This window comes from Lotus japonicus, chromosome 2 (genome assembly GCF_012489685.1).
Source record: "Lotus japonicus ecotype B-129 chromosome 2, LjGifu_v1.2".
Taxonomy (NCBI): domain Eukaryota; kingdom Viridiplantae; phylum Streptophyta; class Magnoliopsida; order Fabales; family Fabaceae; genus Lotus; species Lotus japonicus.
This window is the reverse complement of record NC_080042.1, coordinates 50331144-50337143: the sequence shown is the minus strand read 5'-3', so window position 1 is coordinate 50337143 and position 6000 is coordinate 50331144. Positions and strand designations below refer to the sequence as shown.

The following is a 6000-nucleotide window of genomic DNA, read 5'->3' as shown; positions in this document are numbered from 1 at the left end:
GCTTATCCCTTGGATTGGCCAACCAATAAAACTTGCTCATCGAGCAAAGTGCCAGCGCACAATGGTTTCCCCAGAAACCTGGATCCGACGACACTTCTCATTTTCAAAACTCAATGTTCAAGCCCGAAACTTCCGTCTGAGTCTTTTATCATTATATTAAGGGTTTTGAGGTTGTTTAATACATTATGGAGGTTCATTATGAAATTGTTTAAGTTTCGTCTCTAATCCTATTAGTTTCAAAGATCCCATAATTCCAATGATTCACTGGAGAAGGTCTCAAAACAAAAGGTCCATCATCACCCAAGAAATGGCCCGAGAAGTTCCCAAGTAAGCTGGCCGGGCACAATGCCTCATTAAAAGCCCTTCTTGCCTTAGACAGAACAACCCAAGTTCTTACGTGAATTCAAATGGGGTTTTTCCAATATCATTTTCAAACTCAATTTTCCTTTGAGAAGGTCTCGATCCATAAAACAATAATAGGGTACGAACCTCGGTCCGTCCCATCAAACTTTATCCAAAAACTCGTCAGGAGTCTGGCATAACTACCCGTTATCCACTATCTTGACGTTCCTCACTCATTCTCACAATTGCACGGTATATTCAATATAGTCAGCAATTCAAGTGCGTAATAGAAAGACACAATATAATCAATATAATCCAAATATCATGTGAACAAATAATCACATAGCCTATAGTTAACCATTTAACAATTAAGCATGCGAGTCAATTATCAACATATCAATGCGATAAATCCTAATCTCCCATGTCGGCCGAAGCCTTCAGAAAACATTTTCAATCCAGACAATTCATATGCATAAACAATAATTCAAGTCGAATTTATCGACGCCTACAAAGCATTAGCTAGCAAGTAAGTTGCCCTAACCTCGAACTCGTCCAGTGTGTTCAAGCAAGGCTCCTTCACAATCCTCTTTTCCTGCTCTAAGTGTTCCTCCAAACGAATCTTTGAGCAAACGAAGCGAAGGTCAATCAAAACAAGTCAATTCGGTCAATATAACACTAACTAGCGTTAGACAAAGCTTAAGAAGCTTCAGAGTACAATTTTTAAGCATGAATAGACGACATAACCTCGTTCGCTAAAACGAGCATAACTCGAGCTACAGAACTCGGAATGACACGAAACCAGCGCCAAAATTTCGACAATCGGAAGAGCTACGCAATGGCTCAGGTCATAGAGACCCAAAAATTATTTTTGGACACGGTACTCTAAGCAATAGGTTTCGGCCACTATGTAAAATAGGGTTTCCGAACTTTTTCTTCGATCTAAATCGATTCCTAGGTATTCTTAGGCGATATCTAGGCCAAGGAAACTCTCAGAAAAAATATCGAATCGAAAACTGTCGCAGCGGTATTTTGGTCATTATTTTCAGCTCAGAATTTCAAAATCAGAGTTTCGAAAAACAAATTAGATGGGGTTGATACTAACGACGATTATGACAACTAATCCTACTAGCACTAAGCTAAGGCGATAGTTTTCAGCCCAAAGGTTGAGACTTTGCTTAAAAATGGGTATTTTAAGCAGAAATTGATTCCGGCGGAGTTCCGGCGACATAACGGAAAAACTAATCCGACAGAAGTGCTCTTGGGCACGTAAGGAAGATGTTTAGAATCAAAAATGAAGTATTCAAGATAGTTTTGCAAAAACCTCAAAACTATGAGCACAGAAGGACATAGAGAAAAGCTATGGAAAAAGACGATCAGAGGTAAGGAAAAGCGACTATACCTCGAAACCTTGAAGTAGCAACTGTTTAATCGACGATCCAGCAAGAAATTAACAAAATCTCTTCTCCTCCTCCTCCTAGCAAACTCGCGGCTTCAAGAGAGAAAATGGGTGAGTTTTTGTGTTTTGTGAGGTTTTTGTTTCAAGCTTCAACATATATATATAGGGAATGAAATGGAAGATATTTTGTAAAGATTGGATAAGGATGGATAGATATTTATCAAAGATATTTTGAGAAGATATTTTGTGAAGATATTTTTGAGAAGATATTTTGTAAACCGGTACAGATTTGTTTAGATATCGGAGGATTTAGCTCATAGAGTTAAGATAAAAATATGAGAGTGATTTCCGATTCTTCCTACTGATTCCAAGGTATTCTAGACACGATATTCTCCCCGCTGAATCTTCTAATTCTTCAAAGAAATATCGGTATGATTTTTGGTTTTCGAGGCTTGTTTTTAATGCTATATATTGAGGTTGGCAAAACGCGGGAAAATGAAAGTTTCGCGAATCTGATTTTTCCGGCTTCATTCTCCATGAATTCTAAGATAGGTTTTGGCGACATAAATCCAAAACTAAGAAAAGGTTTCCTTGTATTTTTGGTAACTAATGCAAAGTCGGTGTAAAACTATTTTACCCGATAAGTTGCTTTTTGCATCGGATGTCGGAATAGAAAACTTCCTTCTGAAGAAAGATTGAAATCATCGAGAGAAATGGGTGTACGCGTGTAGAATCTTCATTTGAAGCTCTGAATAGAAAAAGTCTTCATTGTCGGTTGATTCTAGGGTTTTGAAATACCAGGGTTTTGGTTTCGGCAAACTTCCGATGATTGGAATCGGACGTTCGTAGATTCTAGAGTTTCGCCTCGAAACGATTGTGATATATGGAAAAAGAGAAGTTCTAACATTTCTCTGAAGATTTTTGGACTAAATTCCTACAGTGTTCCAAGGGTGGAACACAGTTTGATTTCCTAAGGTTCTTGTCCTAGGTTTTAAAACGAATATTAGTCGTGCTATAACTTAAATCGACTTCGATACAATCCTTTGACTTTTCCTGAACTTTCTCCTTCATAAATTTATTCCATTCGATAAACTCTTGTTCAGGTTTTCCCTTCACGATACGTCAAACCTAATCGTAAATGGAATTCTCTTCCACTTATTCTAAGCTTAAAACTTGGGTCTTACATTTCAAGTGCAGTTGTAACAATTATCTGATTAGTGGATTGCCTTCATTCTAAGAAGGAAGAAATCACCTTAACGGGTGGACTGGATTAGCTTGAGGGATTTATCAAGTGAACCAGGATAAAATACTTGTGTGCTTCTCTCTTCTCTCTATCTTTATCCGCTGCACCTTCTATCTCAGAGAAACCGAAAAGATTTACTTTAAATCTTAAGGGGAAAGTTTTATATTCAAAACTCTATTCAACCCCCCCCCTTCTAGTCGTTTTTCACACCTTCAGATCAATCTAAAGGAAATCCTACAATGCAGATGAGAAATTTCAATAACAATAAACTGCGCCTAAATCTTTCTTCAATCATAAAGAAGGGATAATAAGAGTATTATTCCAAATGATCCTTGGTAGAACATAAGTAAAAAAGAAAAAAAGACATTAGTCTGGAACCTCACTTAATTTCCAAGACAAACGGTTCCGGAGAACCAAATGAAGCCAAAAACATGGTAAATTAAGGTCAATAGGCCTCACTTAGTTTCTAATATATGTAGATTCCACTAACTCTGAAATTGAATGTAAAAGCAAAATGCACCAGGTGATGACACCTCAGCATTGGGTTCTCATAACCCTTGCTCTTTTAATATATGTATTGATTGATTGATAAGATGAAATTCTTGAAATTTACCCGTAATTGTATCCCTCCAATGATTTCAGATAATAAAAATATCAATTGTCACGACCCACTCTAGTACGTGACCGGCGCACAGGCTAGCAGCAACCAAACCCTCAGTTAGCCTGGCAAGCCTAGAGATAAAATCACTCTATGGACACAAATTATAGAATCAAGTTCTACTAAAATTTCGACAGAGTTTCCTTTGTATTTTCAACATCATCATCATCAATATGATAAATACCTGTCATAACATACATCTAGATATCCAACAACCAGATTTTACATCGTAACAAAATAGCTTCGATCATAGGGTTTTAAGAGTACAAACCCAACAAAGTGCTAACATAGTGAGTTTAATAATTACAACTCAAAGTAAGTAAACGACTCTATCCCTATGGCTGCATCATACTGGAGTCGACCAAAAAGAATATACTAGCCACCGCACAATGGAGGCATACCAAAACAACAGCAAAGCCCAGAAATCTGCTACTCAACTGCTTGTGAATCTAAAAAAATGGAAATAATAAGGGGGTAAGTCACAAAGACGTAGTGAGGCATAATAAATAAAGTGCGCGGAAAAGAGAAGCACTTAAGGCACGATCATTAAAACCAGATCTTTGGTATATCATATATATACATAAGAAACTTTAAATCAATATCCTCTTGGACTTTTTTTTATAAATCTCTGAAAGCTCCATACTCTTTCACACAAGCTTTAAATTCAATAACGGAATAACAAAAATTGGGAAGCAACTTCAACCTTCATCATTCAACAACAATCACCTCCACCAACTATATGCATATAGGCCGCATTGTCTCTTCGTTGCGACAAACGGTACGCTACTAAAAAGCACGAATTTGCATAGTCACATTATCTCTTCGTTGTGACAAACGGTATTATACTATGATATAAAGTGCATAGGTCGCATTATCTCTTCGTTGCGACGAACGGTAAATATGTCGCATTATCTCTTCGTTGCGACGAACGGTAAATATGTCGCATTATCTCTTCGCTGCGACGAACGGCTTTCCAAAATATAACTCATCACATAATTTTCAAACATAAGATTTGATAGAATATAGTTTTAGGTTCAGCTCAAATACCAAAAATATATATATTATGTACTAACATTTCAAATCTCATTAAGCTTCATTTTTCCTTCTCATGAGTTTAATTTCTAAACTCTCACATAGTCATCACATCACGTTCTTGAATCTTCTAAAATCCTTAAAAAGAAACTTAAAGCTTAAATATCACAACGTATAGAGTAAAAAAAAAACATCACAAGTGATCAAAAGCCAAAGGTTTGCAGCAACAACAACAAAACTGAGTTTAGGCACCAATTAGTTCATGTACTTCAAAACATGGTCTAAAACTCATGGACGTAAGATATAATATATAAAGAGCTTGAACTGAAAATATAGTTTTGTGTTTCTCCCATGAAAATTAAATATAAAAACTTGCCACTTTATAAACTATGCACTCACAACTATGAAGAGCAAGCTCAAACCCTTTCTGCACCTTCCGTAGGACCAACAGAAACGCCTCCTTGTGAATCTGAGCATCAATAATGGGTAGCAAAGAGATTAGATAAAAAACCCCAATTTATGAGACTTAGGGTTTTAGAGAACTCATGAAAAAAATCAAACTCTTGATTTCCTACTATACCATGACAGTACCCACTACTAATTCATGCCATAAAAACAGATTTCTTAAATCTTTGGGTTGTAGAGTTTACCTCAAAGAGCTCTAAATAACCCAACCCAAAATATGTGTAACCTTCTAACCACCCAATTTCAAAGCTCAAGCTACAACGGGTATTAGTGTTTCTTTCTCTTTTCTACTGTTGAACTGGTGCATGAAATAAAAATGGTGAAGATGAAGGTATTAATTGAGGGATAAGGATTTTGAGAGAGAGGAAGATTGGAACGAAGATAGAAGGGAGGGGGGGAGAGCTCTCGGGTGACATTAGAAAGAAAACAGTGGGTTTTCAACCCATTTTCTTTCTTTAAAAATATTGCACCACCTTTTTTTTTTCCCTGTTAAGTGAAACGGTGCGTTTCATCAATCCTAACCAAAAACTCAAAAAATAGCAAAATGGATCCGGTAAACATCAAATCCAAGAGAATGAAAAATAAACATATAGTAATAAGAAAAAGATAAAATTGAAAAAGGACCCTCGAAGTGAGAGAAGCAACAAAAGAAAGAATTTTCAATAGAGGTTAAATAATAAACTCTGTGGATAACAACTTGAAAAATGATCATTTCCTTCCAACCACACAATGGATAACAACTTTTTTGTAAGTACCTTCATGGGTTTTCAGAACAGGAAAGGTTGGAAGTAAACAGAAAAGATAGGATCACTAATAATATTGAACTGCAGCAAGCACATTATAATCCAAATATCTTGCAATAAA

The 6000-nt window shown here is 36.3% G+C and overlaps 1 long non-coding RNA gene across 1 annotated transcript; it reads right to left on the bottom strand.

Moving 5' to 3' along the window:
• Positions 1 to 3934: 3934 nt before the first annotated feature.
• On the bottom strand, positions 3935 to 5584 carry LOC130738222 (uncharacterized). The gene is made up of 3 exons (XR_009019269.1): positions 5322 to 5584; positions 5071 to 5140; positions 3935 to 4088 (listed from the first exon to the last, which is right to left on the bottom strand). It is a non-coding gene; the product is annotated as an uncharacterized LOC130738222 (long non-coding RNA).
• Between the last annotated feature and the right edge of the window lie 416 nt (positions 5585 to 6000).